Raw genomic sequence first — 16,662 nt, forward strand, 5'->3', positions numbered from 1 at the left:
ATGAAGTTTCTACTATTATTTTTGTAGTTACGGTTTTTATTTATGTAGAAAAGATGAATTTGTATCGGTTGATGTTTGGATGTTGTGTGTGTGTGTGTATATATATATATATATATATATATATCTATTTTGTTATGAAAAAATGTATGTTAAGTTGCAAATAGAACCAAGGGTAAAATGGTCATTTTGCACCGGTCAGCACGTTCAGTCAGATGTACAATCAAACAATATGATTTCTTATTCAGTCGAATTTGTTACTTAGACAGACCTTTCTCAGTCAGCACTTTCTCAGTCAGCAACTACCAAACGGGGCCTAAGTCAGGTTTGCACTACTGTTTTCGGTCAACCATTTGTGTCTGCAAGCTCTCATCCTTTGAAATCAAAACCTTCAATTCAACAAGGAAACGATATTTCCTTTTTCCTAATTCCAAATTCGAATGGCTGAAATCGCTGTTACTGCCGTCATCACTGTGCTGTGTGAGAAGCTGCTCTCTGGTGACCTGATGAAGGAAGCTGGCTCGATCAGAAGAGATCGATTCTTAGCTGAACAAATGGAAGAAAACCTTACCCCTGATCCAAGCCGTGCTTGGTGATGCAAGCCAGAAACACATAACAGACAGAGCTGTTCGATTGTGGGTGAATGATCTCCAGGACTTGTCTTACGACATAGATGATGTACTAGATGATTTGGCTATCGAAGCTCTGCGACGCAAGTTGAATCAAGAAGCTCATACCAGCACCAGTACTGGTAAGGTATTGAAATTCTTTCCGAATTGTTGTACAAATTTCACTCCTCGCAACTTCATGTATGGTCGGAAGATGAGTTCTAAGCTAGATGAGATCACTGCCAAATTGCGTGATCTTGTTGACCAGAAAAATGATTTGGGTTTGAATGTGAATGTTGAAAGGTCAAATATAAGAGAGAGACAGTTGGAGCAGACGTCACTGGTTGATGAGTCAAAATCATGGGTCGGGAAGGGGATAAAGAGGCCTTGATGGGGAAATTGTTGGGAAATGAAGGATGTGACCAGAATGTGAGCATAGTGTCGATAGTTGGAATGGGTGGGATAGGGAAAACCACTCTTGCCAAAGTTTTGTACAACGAGTAGAAAGTGAAGGATCACTTTGAACTCATGGCATGGGTTTGTGTTTCTGAAGAATACGATGTATTGAATATCAGCAAGTCAATTTTTGAAGCTGTAGCTAAGGAGAACACAAATTTTTCAAATCTTAATTTGCTTCATGTGGCCCTCAAAGAAAAACTTTCAAAGAAGAGGTTCTTACTTGTTCTAGATGATGTGTGGAACGAAGACCACAGTAAGTGGGAACTCCTACAAAGCCCTCTTCTTGTAGGGGCACCTGGAAGTAAAGTTATTGTCACAACAAGGAGCACCAAGGTTGCATTGGTGATGGACTCGGAAGTATCTTATGGTCTGGACGTTTTGTCAAGCGAAGATGCATTGCCATTATTTGCTCAGCATGCGGTAGGTGAAAAAAACTTTGACAAACATCCAACACTTAAGTCACTTGGTGAAGGTATGGTGCAGAAATGTGGTAGATTGCCTTTGGCTTTGAAAGCACTTGGGAGGGTCTTGAAGGGAAATAGAAATGATGATGAATGGGAGAAATTGTTGAAGAGTGAGATATGGGATATAGATGATGGAAGTGAGATTCTTCCGGCTCTAAGACTAAGCTACTATCACCTCCCTCCACATTTGAAGCAATTATTTGCATACTGCTCCTTATTTCCTAAGGACTGTGTGTTTCACAAGAATGCATTGGTCCTAATGTGGATGGGAGAGGGATTTTTGTCCCAATCAAAGTCAATGGAGAGTTTAGGTAATCGGTATTTTGAAGAGCTACAGTCAAGATCCTTTTTTCAACTTTCAACAAATGACAAGTTAACATATACAATGCATGACCTGATAAACGACTTGGCCACAAGTGTTGCAGGAGAGTTTTTCTGTAGATTGGATGCTGAGATGGATGTATCTGACACGAATGAAACTTTTGAGAAGTTTCGTCACTTTTCACGAACAGGTCTGCCATTTGTATCATATAGAAAGCTTCATGAATTAACAAGAGCTACACGCTTGCGAACTTTCTTTACAGTGTCGCCTTTTTCGTTAGACAATGTTCATGTTGAATTACTTCATAAACTACACTTCCTAAGGGTGCTAAAACTAACTGGATCCATCACAGAGGTACCACAATCCGTTGGTAGTCTTAAGCATCTACGGTATCTTAGTTTTTCTAATACTCTAATCACATGTTTGCCAGAAGAAGTGAGTGACCTTTATAATCTACAGAGCTTGTTTGTTCATAATTGTCCACGCTTATCTAGCTTGCCAGGAAGTTTTGCAAAGTTAATAACCCTACGACATCTTGGCTTAAGTGATACTCCAAATTTGAACAAGATGCCTTTAGGAATTGCTGGGTTGTCAAGTCTTCAAACCCTATCCAAGGTCATGATTGAAGAAGGTAATGGGTTCAAAATATCCGATCTTAAGGGCCTATCGGATCTCCAAGGTCGACTTTCCATAATGGGGCAGGAAAAAGTGATAAACCCGATGCACGCGAAAGATGCCAACTTACATCAAAAGAAGGGTCTTGATGTTTTGGAGATGGACTGGGGTAATGAGTCTAATGATTCTCGGAATGAGATTATTGAATATGAAGTACTTCAAGAACTAAGGCCTCATCCTAAGTTAAAAATCCTCAAGATTTTGTTCTATAAGGGAACAAGATTTCCTGGTTGGGTCAGCAATCCCTCATTTGATCAATTAACAGAGCTTACATTATGTGGTTCTAGAAGTACCCACATACCAACACTTGGACATCTACAGTCTCTTAAGAAATTGGTTGTTGAAAGAATGAATGAGGTGAAGACTGTTGGTTTTGAGTTTCTTGCACCTACAAATTCTTTTCTTGGCATTACATTTCCATCCCTTGAAGTTTTGACATTTAAGGGTATGCAAGGTTGGCAGAGATGGTCGATTGATAGTGGTGATGACGGTGGAACTCGTAGATCATTTCCTCATCTTCATGAGATCTGTATAAGCAATTGTCCAGAACTAGCTCAAGTGTCAATCGGATTGATACCTTCACTCCAGGTTTTATATATAGAAGAATGTTCCCAAGAGGTGTTAAAAGGCATGGTTGGTGTGTCAGCGTCACTTGTTACATTGAAAATGTTGGATGTTAAAGGACTTACTCATCTGCATTTAGAAGATTTAATTCATCTTGGGGCGGTAGAAGAACTATATATTGTTAGATGTGTTGAACTAAGATACTTATGGGAACGAGAATCAGAAGCATGCAACAATCTGTGAGTGTAAACCTACTTGGGTGTGAACCTGCTATGAGTAGCTGTACCACCCTTTTTAGTTGACAAATGAATCCCTCCTTTGTTGACAATAAGAACTCAAATGGCAACTTCGTATGTTCACATAATGAACACAATAAATGGTAGCAGTAGTAATTGTAGGCTTGTTTAAGTATAAATAGAGGCTCTAACCTCAGTTGTAAGACACCACAAACAGAGAGTGTAGTGTGTAATACTTAGAGTGAGTATTAGAGGGTTGTTTCTTTTTCTTGTAATATTGAGCGTGTAAGCTCTTCTCTTTTGTTCTAGTTCTGAATAAAAGTGTGTTTCAACCCCAACAAGTGGTATCAGAGCTTGGTTAAGCTCCGGGGGAAGCATTCTCTGTTTTTTGGTCGAAATTTTTTTGTCACAAAAACAATTTCGGAGTACACCGTTGGAAAGGTCTCGTTCTGAGGATTCCGAAAATATATTTTTTTAAATTTTTGACCACCGGAAGGCCTCCAAATCACCGGTCAAAGTTGGTCAAATCTGCCGGAAAAGTCGCCGGAAAAACCAGGGTTCGCCGGAGAAGACGACACTGTAGCAAGCACTGTAGCAGTGACATCAGCAGTGACGTCAGCAGCTGACCAAAGTTCTGGAAATTGCAGTTTAGCCCCTGTTCTTCCGGAAAGTGCAATTTGGCCCCTGTTTTTCAGAAAAATTGCAATTTTGGTCCCGTTTTTCAGAAAAATTTCAATTTAGCCCCTGTTTTACTTCTATAAAAGTTCTATTTGCCCCCTGAACTTCTGAAAAGTTCATATTGGTCCCCGTACTTCAAAAAAAAAAAATATTCTTACTCGTGTATGCCCAAGTATATGCCAAGAATGACTACACCAACCTCTTCATCTTCTCAAGCCGGAGTTGAAAGTTTTCAAAGGACCGGGAAAGACGGTAGCGTTACGTTACACTATCCAATGCTCACGAAGATGAACTATGCGGTGTGGGCCATAAAAATGCGAGTGAATTTACAAGCACAAGGAGTATGGGATGTAATTAAAAATGCAGAAACGGACGAACGTAAAGATCGGATGGCTCTTGCGGCTATTTATCAAGCAATTCCAGAGGACGTACTTCTGATGTTAGCTGAGAAGGACACAGCTAAAGAAGCATGGGAAACGCTCAAGATGATGCACATGGGAGCCGATCGGGTCAAGGAGGCTAAAGCTCAAACCTTGAGAAGTGACTTCGAGGTGATCCGGATGAAAGACAGTGAATCGATAGATGATTTTTCCATGAGATTGAATACTATCGTAACCGGTATTCGATCTCTAGGTGAAAAGATTGAAGAAATTACGGTTGTGAAGAAGTTTTTGCGAGCCGTACCGATACGATTTATACAAATCGTAACATCGATCGAGCAATTCGGAGATTTGAAGAATATGACGGTGGAAGAAGTTGTGGGTCGTCTTAAGACCCATGAAGAGAGACTTCGAAGCTATGGAGAAAAAGAAGAAGGACCTTCTCTATTGCTTACACATGCCGAGTGGGCATCTCGTTTGAAGCAAACTGGCGAGAGAAACTCGTCAAACACTTCAAGAGGACGAGGAGGACATGGTAACCGAGGCCGGGGACGAGGCCGAGGTCGTGGACGTGGCCAAGGAGGTGGTCGCGAGTACAATACAAATCGGAATGACGATAATCCTTCTCGAAAGGATAAAAGTAAAATCAAATGCTTTACTTGTGAACAATTTGGTCATTATGCTTCGGAGTGTCCAAACAAGAATCGAGGTGAGGAGGCAAACCTCACTCAAGCCAACGAAGAAGAGTCTATTTTAATGATGGCAACCTCACATGAATATGCACACAAAAAAGTGTCTCTAAGAGAGAAGATTTGTGTTAATCTTCTTGCATCGGGAGAAAGTCGAGTCGAGTCTGAGGTATGGTATCTCGACAACGGTGCTAGCAATCACATGACTGGAGACCGCTCAAAGTTTCGCGAACTAGATGAGCACGTTACGGGCCATGTGAAATTTGGGGATGGTTCGACCGTCGCTATTTTAGGAAAAGGGTCGATTTTATTCGATAGCAAAAATGGCGACCAAAGACTCCTTAATGAGGTATATTTCATTCCAAGTCTAAAAAACAATATTATTAGTATTGGACAAATGACGGAGGAAGGGAGTCGGGTCATAATGCATGGGTCAGATATGACATTGTTTGACAGAAACAAAACTCCACTTTTGAGAGTTAAACGATCCCCAAACCAGTTATATAAAACTCCTTTAAGGACTGGTAGACCGACTTGTCTTTTAGCAACAAAAGACGAACCAGCTTGGATATGGCATTCTAGACTCGGTCATGTTAACTTTCTCGCCTTAAAGAAGTTGTCCGAAAAGAATATGGCAATCGGAGTCCCAAAGATTGAGCACCCAAACCAAGTATGTGAAGGGTGCGTTCTTTCCAAACAAACCCGAATTCCTTTCCCGGATCATGCAGTTTTTCGAGCTCAAAAACCTCTACAACTTGTTCATGCGGACTTATGTGGTCCGATCACACCTACGTCTGTTGGAGGGAGTAAATATTTTCTCCTTTTAGTAGACGATTTTAGCCGGTGGACGTGGGTTTACATGCTATCGGAGAAGTCTCAAGCCTTGAGCGCTTTCAAACGGTTCAAGTTGATGGTTGAAAAGAATCCGGGTTATCAAATAAAGATACTTCGAACGGACCGAGGGGGAGAGTTCACTTCAAAAGAATTCTCATTATTTTGTGAAGAAAATGGTATTCAAAGGCATCTTACGACACCATATTCGCCTCAACAGAACGGAGTTGTAGAAAGGCGAAATCGGACCGTTATGGACATGGCAAGAAGTCTGCTCAAAGGTAGAAATGTTCCGGGAGAGTTTTGGGGAGAAGCGGTTAGACATGCAGTTTATCTTCTCAACCGCCTGCCAACAAAAGTACTTCCCGACAAGACGCCTTATGAAACATGGTTTGGCAAAAAGCCCAACCTTGAACATCTAAAAGTTTTTGGTTGTGTTGCTTTTGCTAAACTTGTAGGTGGTCACTTGAAGAAGCTTGATGATCGAAGTAAGAAGATGGTGTATTTAGGTGTGGAAGATGGAACTAAAGGCAACCGTTTGTTTGATCCACAAGACCGAAACTTGCGAGTTAGTCGCGATGTTGTTTTTGACGAAAAAGAAGAATGGAATTGGTACAAAAACAAAGAAGAAGAGATGGCGACTCCTAAGACCTTTACCATAATTGAACCACAACCCCAAATACACCTCGAAACACCTCAAAATGACCCCGAAATCAATCTGGAACAACCAAACAGTCCAGGAATCGATGCTATCGAAGTTGGACAACCATATGCTGAATTTGACGAGCCTGAACCAGCTCCACATACTCCTGTCTCAGCCCCGTTTTCTTCAACCTCGCCCCATATGGAAAGCCCTTCTAGTGAGATTGGGCCAAGGGGATTGCGTCCGTTAACCGATATTTATTCTGAAACCGAAAATGTGTTCCTTGAACCCGGAGAATTGTTGATGATTGCATCGGATCAACCCTTGAATTTTAAAGAGGCGGTAACCTCTAAGGCATGGCAAGAGGCTATGCAAACAGAGTTGGATGCAATCGAGAAGAACAAGACATGGCAACTTACCGATTTGCCACCCGGACACAAAGCAATCGGTTTGAAATGGGTGTTTAAAGTGAAGAAAGACAACTTGGGAAAAGTGGTGAAGCATAAAGCTCGACTTGTAGCAAAAGGATTTGTACAAAAGGAAGGAGTCGACTTTGATGAAGTTTTTGCACCGGTAGCACGACTTGACACCGTAAGGCTCATTCTTGCCTTAGCAGCTCAACATGGGTGGGTTGTCCACCATCTCGATGTCAAATCGGCTTTTCTCAATGGAGATCTCAAAGAGGAGGTTTATGTCACCCAACCAGAAGGATATGTTGATAAAGCAAACAATCACAAGGTGTTCAAGCTTTATAAAGCTCTTTATGGTCTACGACAAGCTCCTCGAGCTTGGAACATTCGTTTGGATAAAAGCTTAAAAAGGCTTGGTTTTACAAAAAGTTCACAAGACCCAGCTGTTTACAAAAGGAACTCAAAAGACAAAATTCTTATTGTTGGTGTCTATGTTGATGACTTGATCATTACCGGGTCGAACACTAATGATGTTGTCGAATTCAAAGAACAAATGAAGAAAGAATTTGAAATGAGTGACTTGGGATTACTTTCTTACTACCTTGGAATCGAAGTTTCACAAAAGAAGTGGGGAATATCTTTGCGACAAACGGCTTATGCAAAGAAGATTTTAGAGCAATTTGGGTTGCTGGATTGCAATCCGACAACGTCACCAATGGAACCTAAGTTGAAGGTTAAGAAGGATGAAGATGGTGAAAAAGTTGATCCAACTGAATATAGGCGAGTGGTAGGTTGTTTGAGGTACTTGACTCACACTCGACCAGACCTGTCATTTTCGGTTGGAATTGCAAGTCGTTTCATGGAGGAACCAACCACTTTGCATTTCCAAGTTGTGAAACACATCTTGCGATACGTAAAAGGAACCGTTGATTATGGAATCAACTATGGAAGAGGTCGTGAAATTGAAGATTTGGTTGGTTTTACCGATAGTGATCTTGGAGGTGACCCTGTTGATAGCAAGAGCACAAGTGGAATGATTTTCTATCTAGGAAGGAATGCGATAACTTGGCAATCCCAAAAGCAAAAGACTGTTGCTTTGTCCACGTGTGAAGCCGAGTTCATGGCAGCTACAATAGCAGCATGTCAAGCCATTTGGCTTGCTAATCTCGTGAAGGAGCTCACGGGACATCATATTATGCCTATCACCTTATATGTCGATAACAAGTCAGCAATCGCATTGATGAAAAATCCTGTGTTTCATGGTCGAAGCAAACACATTGACATTCGTTATCACTTCATACGAGAATGTGTTGAACGTGGGCAAATTATAGTGGAATATGTCAACTCGAAGGATCAACGGGCGGACATCTTTACAAAGGCTTTAGCATACGTGAAACATGGTGAAATGCGAAACATGATCAGAGTGACGAATCTCGAGCCAAGTTAGGTTTAAGGGGGAAAATGTGAGTGTAAACCTACTTGGGTGTGAACCTGCCATGAGTAGCTGTACCACCCTCTTTAGTTGACAAATGAATCCCTCCTTTGTTGACAATAAGAACTCAAATGACAATTTCGTATGTTCACATAATGAACACAATAAATGGTAGCAGTAGTAATTGTAGGCTTGTTTAAGTATAAATAGAGGCTCTAACCTCAGTTGTAAGACACCACAAACAGAGAGTGTAGTGTGTAATACTTAGAGTGAGTATTAGAGGGTTGTTTCTTTTTCTTGTAATATTGAGCGTGTAAGCTCTTCTCTTTTGTTCTAGTTCTGAATAAAAGTGTGTTTCAACCCCAACACAATCTTGTGAGTTTACAGAAGTTGGAAGTACGGATTTGTAGGAAGTTAGTTTTATCAGCCAAGAAAGAGGTTGATTTTGGGATTAGCATGTGTTCTCTGAAAGAAGTGACGTTTAGTGGCTGTGATGCACTGGATAGTTACAATTGTCCAAATAGTGTTGAGAGTTTGGAGATACGAGATTGTGATTCACTGACATCCTTGACCTTCTCAGCAATGCAGGAGCACCCATTGCCTCTCACTGAATCGATAATTAGTGATTTTAATAACATAAAAAGTGATAAACCCATTCCAACATATCGCCTAACATCTCTTCAGATCAGATATTGTCAGAATCTAAAGTCATTTCCTCATGAGCATTTTCAATGTCTCACATCTTTGGAAGAACTGTGGATATATGAGTGTCCAAGTATGGACTACTCCTTTCCTTGTGGGGTGTGGCCTCCTAATTTAAGCAAACTAATAATAGGAGGCTTAAATAAGCCCATGTCAGAGTGGGACCCGTAGAGTTTTCCTACCTCGCTAGTTGAATTAGAGTTATTTGGCAAAAATTCAGGAGTGGTTTCATTTGCAGTGGCAAACGATGTGAGGAATACTACATCATCATCATCATCTTTTCTTCTTCCACCATCTTTGGTTTCTCTAGAGCTCCATGATTTTGTGGATGTGGAATCATTTTCAGAGGTCTTACAACACCTCCCCTGCCTTAAAACACTTTATATCAGGTCATGCCCGAAGATTACAGATCTTGTCACAATTTATGACCCATCAAATTTGACAATAGATGTATGGGAGTAGAAAAGGTATGTCATCACCTTGCCGATCATCCGTATCTCCCATAAGTACTAGAAGACTTGCTTGTTAAATATAATACTATTATTATAATTAATATTTGTTATCATTCTCTTTTGAGTATAACTGGTGATAAGTACCATAAGGATGATGTAAGTCTACACATTAATGTAAACTTCTTCATATATTATGACAACTTATTAGTTCGCACTAGTGATTAACGGAAGAATCTTTCTCTTTTGAGTATATTTGGTGATCAGGAAGTTGCTTAATTTCTATAGTTGGAGCAAGGCTATCTACACCATGGCAGTGAGGCAAATCAGATAAAGTTTTACAAGGCTAATTGAATATAGAGATAACCAAGGATGATATTAGTAAATAACTAAATACCAGATACAAAATCCTTATTTGTGATGTTCTGTGGATAGGTTTCTTTCAGTAAATATCAAACACAATTTATTTTGGGATTTTATTTACTAGCTGGTTTATTTGAAATGCGTTGTACAAAAACTGGTTATCTTTTTATATATTTATAAGAGTAAATTAAAAAAATGGTCCCTAAGGGGTGCGCATGGTGCGGTTTTTGGATAAAACCAAACAGCAACATGCGGTTTCTCTATATGTAAATCCGATAGATTCAGTTTTGCGGTTTTATGTGGTTTCGGTTTTCAGCCTAAAGTCCAAAATTATTGGTGGTGTGGTTTATGTAAGGAGTTGTGCGGTTATTTGATGTTGCAAACAGCCAAACACAATTTTCAGATTTGTTTTGACATTCCTAGTTTCCTTTATGGCCAACACATGAATCACAACTTATACGGCCCACTTAAATTATATATAAATAAAATACAATTTATATTGCTCACAATTTCCGGATTTGTCAATCAAGTTGCAAACACAATTTATATATATAAAATAAAATACGATTTCATGCAACCACATCATAGTTCAAATAATGAAACAGCAACATGTATACCAACGTCCCACAAGGCAACCACGAAGAGTTGAAAACGAGACCACGCAAAATGGCAATTCAATTTTTTCGTTTATCCTGCTTACACCTTGTTTTTTCGGCAAAGATATGTTTTTAGTAAATAAATATTATTATTATATACATATATTTAATTAATAGATTAAATTTGTTTTTTCAGCAAAGATATGTTTTTTCAGCAATTCAATTTTTTCGTTTATTGCATTTCGCCCTAAAAAAAATTGGATGTCAACAGGGAGCAATATTAAAACATGGTAAATACTAAAAAATATATAATCTCCATAATCTAGTTGATGAAAACCTTTTGGGATCTCAAATGGTAACACATCCTTTCTTGGAAAATTCCAAATATGAAATGACATATCTACCCATCATTAAGCACGAGTGGACTGTACAGCACAAGGTCACACGGTTTTGGTTTTGATATCACAACAAAATATAAAAAAGTACAACATAGTTTCACCATTTTATTCTATATGGTTTTAAAATATTAGTTCCCGATTTTTATCTTTTAAGTGTTGTTTGGATGAAGTGTTGTCTTAAAAAAAGATATTCAGCAAAACTATAGCACACTTTGTGAAATTAAAGGAAAAATAAATGAAGGCAATTTTCTTTAAAGGTTTTGACAAGTCACTCTCTGTTAAGTCGTTCATTTTGCATTATGTCATTAAGACACATCCATATAAAAGTTTACTGGATTAAGTGTTGTCTCTATGAACTCCTATAATTATTAAAAAAAAACAGCACCTTAGCCACTAAACTATTATTATAGTAATAGTAATCATAAAAAATAATAGTCCGGCTGCTCATTCGATAAAATGGTGAGAGTACTCAGTTCACCACCCCAGCTTGAGAAGATAAATGATGTATAAACAATATATGAAAAAATAATAAAAAGTAATCATGATATTTTAGCAAATGAGTCCCACCTTCTTCAATGAGTTTGAGTCCATGATAACAAAAGATTTGACAACACATTTAAATAGATTGAAAAAAATATTGAAAGAAAACAAGAATTGGTTGTGCCAAGTGTTTTAGGGATAGAAGATAAACCAAAAGTCTCCTCAATGCAGTGGCAACACCTTCATGAGATACATCAAGATGGAGCAAAAGAAACGGCTGAACAGTGGCTGATACTTTAGTTTATTCCCTATGGATGAAAACATAGTAGATGATCATCAAGTGAAATACCTAAAGTACCCTTGGTAACACAAACTTGCAAAAAATTGTGGGCCACAGTTAGCCTCACTGATATCTTATAATGATTGGTAGCAGGTTAAATAAGTAAATTTTGACTAGAATCATAAAAAAAAGAAAATATTATAGCAATGTACTTTCACTTATCTGTTTATTATAGACTTATAGCTTCTTGCTTTCATTTCTTTCTATTACAACAGTCTTCTTCAAAAATCTACCCAACTATACTGATGTCATTGCTCAAAGTATATAATGTCCTAATAGGAAAAAAAATTGAAAATACAATGCTACTATTGAGTGTATTAAAAATAATTCTCACTCAATACATCTTTGGTTTTACTTTCATGGAAGACCTTCAGCTTGAATTCATCAAGGATTCTTAAATACTTATAAAATATCAATCAACCACTCCATATCCTAAGAACCAATCAACAAATGACAGAAAGAACTGCAAGTATTAGCACAAATATTAAATCATCGTCATGAATATCAAGTAAAAAAATGGTTGAAGATACACTAGAGAAAAAAACATCTTTAAAGCTGAAGAAAGCACAATGGATAAAGTACCCAGGTAAACTATTGGGAATATGAGACCTATAAATTAAAAGAGATCCTTATATTGTTACCAGAATTCATCTTAAAATGGTGTTAATTCACATAATAACTAGCACAGATGTATTAATTCAGATATAATATCACCTCTCTTGAAAAAACATACAGATAAGCTACTTTTAGGGGATTACAAATAGTCTTTTCTCCAACCCTAACCACTAAAGGTTACTGGGAGTAATTGTCCAAGAATGAAACAAAATTAGGCAACTACACAGCTACAGACACCAGATAACAACGACTAATGGAATTATGGACGAGTTTTGAACAAAAGAAGTAACCGATTTTATGCAATGTTTTAAAAACCGGTTTGAACCGGCCGGTCGAACCGGTTGGACCGGGAACCGGGAGAGGGAACGGTTCAACTATCACCGGTTTTACATTGATTTCTGAACCGGATTGAACCGACCGCTTTTTAGAAAAACTCTGTTGAACCGGTCAAAATAAACATGTTAAACTGAATAAAAACACATGAAAAAGAATCATTTACATAATAAACTTTGGTGATTTTTTTCAAATCTATTTAGTTTTCTCTAAATAAAAACATATGGTAAATGTTATAAAGTTTTTTGATGTGTTTGTATTCATCTAAAACTATATTTTGTTTCGGTATTATACTTTATTTTCTTTTTGACGTATATGGATTGATGTAAAACACTAAAACTTATGGTTATGTGTTATTTTAATGAATTTGGATTCATCCGCAACTTATTTTTATGTGTATTTTTAAAGTTTGAACTTGTAAATATCAAATTCATAATGTATATATGTATATATGTGTAGGAAAATAGAAAAAACATGAAAAATATATAAACAGGTTCACCCGGCGGTCAAACCGGTTGAACCGGGAGCCGGCCACCATACCGGTTCAATTAAAAAACCGATTTTTAAAACATTGATTTTATGTTTTACCCGACCATAGATTGAGTCAACTCAGTGACAAGGGCAGGGCGACGGAGTCTGGATGCCTCACGGCAGCAGCACTAAGGGAGCGCGATAGAGCAGGGGCGACGATCTACGGAAAGGTTGATGAAAAACTACAATAATTTTTCGTTCTGGCTCGTACTTTTGGTGGGAAATAGAATGGGCGGCGGGAATATAATAATAATAATAATAATAATAATAATAATAATAATAAGACAAAACCTCAAAAATGGTCCCTGTGGTTTTCGAAAATATCAAGTTTAGTCCCTAAGTTCAAAAAACCTCACAGACGGTCCCTGTGGTTTCAAAACTTTTAACATTTGGTCCTTCCGGCTCACTCCGTTAGCATTTCACCGTTAACTCATTTTTTAATTTTATATTGCAGGGGTAATTTCGTCATTTCAGTTGTAACCTTCTCTCTTTAAAAGAAATTGCATGTCCGATTTTTAGGCAAACCCTTTACCTTTATCAGTCGTCATCTCTCTTCTCCCTTCCGCTGTTGCTCGACCGTTGCACCCTTCATGACATCCAATCGCTTCTGATTCAAAGATGGTGACTTGCAGATGTGGGAATGAAGCAATGAAGATCACTTCATGGACGGATCGTAACCCTGGAAGCCAATTTTGGAACTGTACAAGATGTGGGTTCCTTCGATGGTCTGATCCTCCTATGTGTGCTAGGGCATTGGTGGTGATTCCAGGTTTGATAAGATCAATGAACCGATTGGAAGAGAGGGTTGCCATTACAAGTGCAGAATTGTGGAACTACCAACTGATGTTGTTTTGTTCATGGGTGTTTTTTTTGGTATTATTTTAATCTCTAAGTATCTTGTGAAGGTTTGGATGGTAATGGAGTTTTGGTTTTTGGTTTGTAACCATTGCAGGGTTTTTTATTTTTATTTTAATCGAATAGGGGTTTTTTTGCTTTTAGTTTATGTAGGGGGTTTTGGAATTGGTGTTGTTGTATTTGGTTTATGTATCAGATTAATGTGTAATGGAGTGGTAATGGTAATGGTAATGGAATGTAGTTTGTAATAGTTGATTGTTCAATTTCTTGAATGATTTTGAAATGCAATTGTTAAGTGTATTGTAAATGCTCATTTAAGATGGTTTTGATTTGCAATTGAAATGTACAATGTTATTAATTGATCTGTGAAGGGTAGTACACAAAACAAATTAATTCATTACCAAAATGTGCATACTGCATACACACCATTACATGCAAAATTTTAAAGTTCTTAACACAACCATCATACTAAGTTTCAAAATACCTACAACACAAGCTTGACTTAAGTTTCAAAAGACCTACAACACAAGCATTACATGCAATTCGTGAAAAGTTCTTAACACATCTTCAAACAATTACACATGACTTTAGTTTCAAAAGACCTACAACACTAGCACCAGGTCCAACTACTAAAAATACTTTTCAGCCCCCTCCAACTTCACCACTACCTCCCTGCCCTTTACATGTTCTGGAATTGTGCCCTTTGTTATGACACTTAGAACAAGTGACTGCCAGATATTTCCTGCTCAATCTACCAGCTTGGCTGTTTGGCTCATCAACACCCCTCCTTCTCTTCTTCTTAGGCCTTCCCACCTACACATATTGATATACTATAGTTAAAATTGAATTCATTCCATGTTCACATGTTTACTATATAATTGGTCTACTTGAAATACAAACCTGTGTTTTATGTTTTGATGGAAGTAAAGTGAATGGGCAGTCACTTTTAGGCCACATTGAACGTCCATTCAATGGATGAATTTTGTTGAAATACATGGCTTTCCATGTTGATAACCTATAGCAAGGATGGACCCATTCATCAACATGTGGGGCATTTTCAACATTTTCAGTTTTGTCCCATATAGCACAAACAACATGTCTACATGGGAAACCTGTAATCTCCCAAAACCTACAACTGCAACTTTGGTCATTCAAGTTTACCACATACTGGTCTTGCCATGTGCTTGCCACTTGGTACTTTCCTGCCCCATTGTATTTAGCCACATACTTAGCTGCATCAGTCTTAATCTTTTCAAACACTGTAGTTGCAGCAGGGGTTAGCAGTCCTTCACACTTATCTATTTCCTTTTGCACCACACATAACCTCTTCATGAGATACTCTCTAACATACTCTAAGCAAATGATAATAGGTTTATCCCTACCTTCATCTAGCTTAGAATTGAATACCTCACAAAGGTTATTCAACAAACAATCTGTATGTGCCCTTCCTGAATAATAGATATTAAGAGAAGACAATTACACATATAGTAAACACACAACAGGGAAGATTAACATTTATCAATAAATTTCTAGAAACTTACCACTAAAGTGAGATTTAGCCCAAGTGTTTGCTGGGATCTTACACACCCAAGCATGAGCCTCTTCATTGATCTTCTTCAACTCATCCATTGCTCTGTTAAAATGATTGACTGTTGTTGCTCTACCACACTCCCAAAGCTGGTCACTTAAGTCTTTTCCTTTCCACTGTTTCTTCATGTTTTCCTGGATATGCCTCAAACAGAACCTGTGTTCTGCATTAGGGAATACCTTCTCTATTGCTGGTATTATTCCCTAAACAAAAGTCAATGTATACAACATCAGTTACCCAAATGTATTTAGAAATGGTACTAAAAAAAGTTAGGTGATACACACCTTTTGTCTATCAGAAATAAATGTAAAGTTTAAATTTGCTCCCAGGTCCAGATCTTCTCCTAACAGTTCCAAGAACCAGGTCCAACTACTTGTTGATTCTGTCTCTACCACTGCATATGCTACAGGGTATATGCCATTGTTTGAGTCCAACCCTACAGCAGTTAACACTTGCCCAGGGTAAGGGCCCTTCATGAAAGTACCATCCATACCTAGAAAATCTCTTAACCCGGATTTGAATCCTAACTTCAATGCACCCAGACAGACATATATTCTTCTAAAAGTTCTTGTGGTAATAGACACGGAGGTTTTTGGATACACATCAATTCGAACTGTTGTACCAGGATTAGTGTTGAGTAGCTCCAACACATAATCCCTCAAAAATCCATACTGTACTTGGTAGTCCCCACTAATGATACGTTCATCCATTGACTTTGCCCTAGCAACCTTTTGCAATGACATTCCTACCTCTAGTTTCTTGCACAACTCTTCGTGTAAAGCTTTCACTGGAATTTTAGGGTTACTCTGAATTTGTTGAACAATTAAGTTTGCTACGTATCTGGAAGTGTAAGCTTTAACCGCCCTTGTTTGCAAACATTTATACTCATCCTGTACTGTTTTCACCAACCAATCCTGATTTTCATTAGCCCTCGATATTTGGACTGCCCATGGACATGTACCTTTATTGGCAATTACATCTTTACCCTTGCACTTTGCCCTACTTCTAGTTGAGGGCCCACCAC

General features: G+C 38.2%; 1 pseudogene; it reads left to right on the forward strand.

The window, feature by feature from the left end:
* The first annotated feature begins 434 nt into the window (after positions 1-434).
* On the forward strand, positions 435-13,655 carry LOC145126441 (putative disease resistance RPP13-like protein 1; annotated as a pseudogene).
* The last annotated feature ends 3,007 nt before the right edge of the window (positions 13,656-16,662 follow it).

This window comes from Lactuca virosa, chromosome 1 (assembly GCF_052849685.1).
Source record: "Lactuca virosa cultivar CGN04683 chromosome 1, Lactuca_virosa_CGN04683_v6, whole genome shotgun sequence".
NCBI classification, from domain to species: domain Eukaryota; kingdom Viridiplantae; phylum Streptophyta; class Magnoliopsida; order Asterales; family Asteraceae; genus Lactuca; species Lactuca virosa.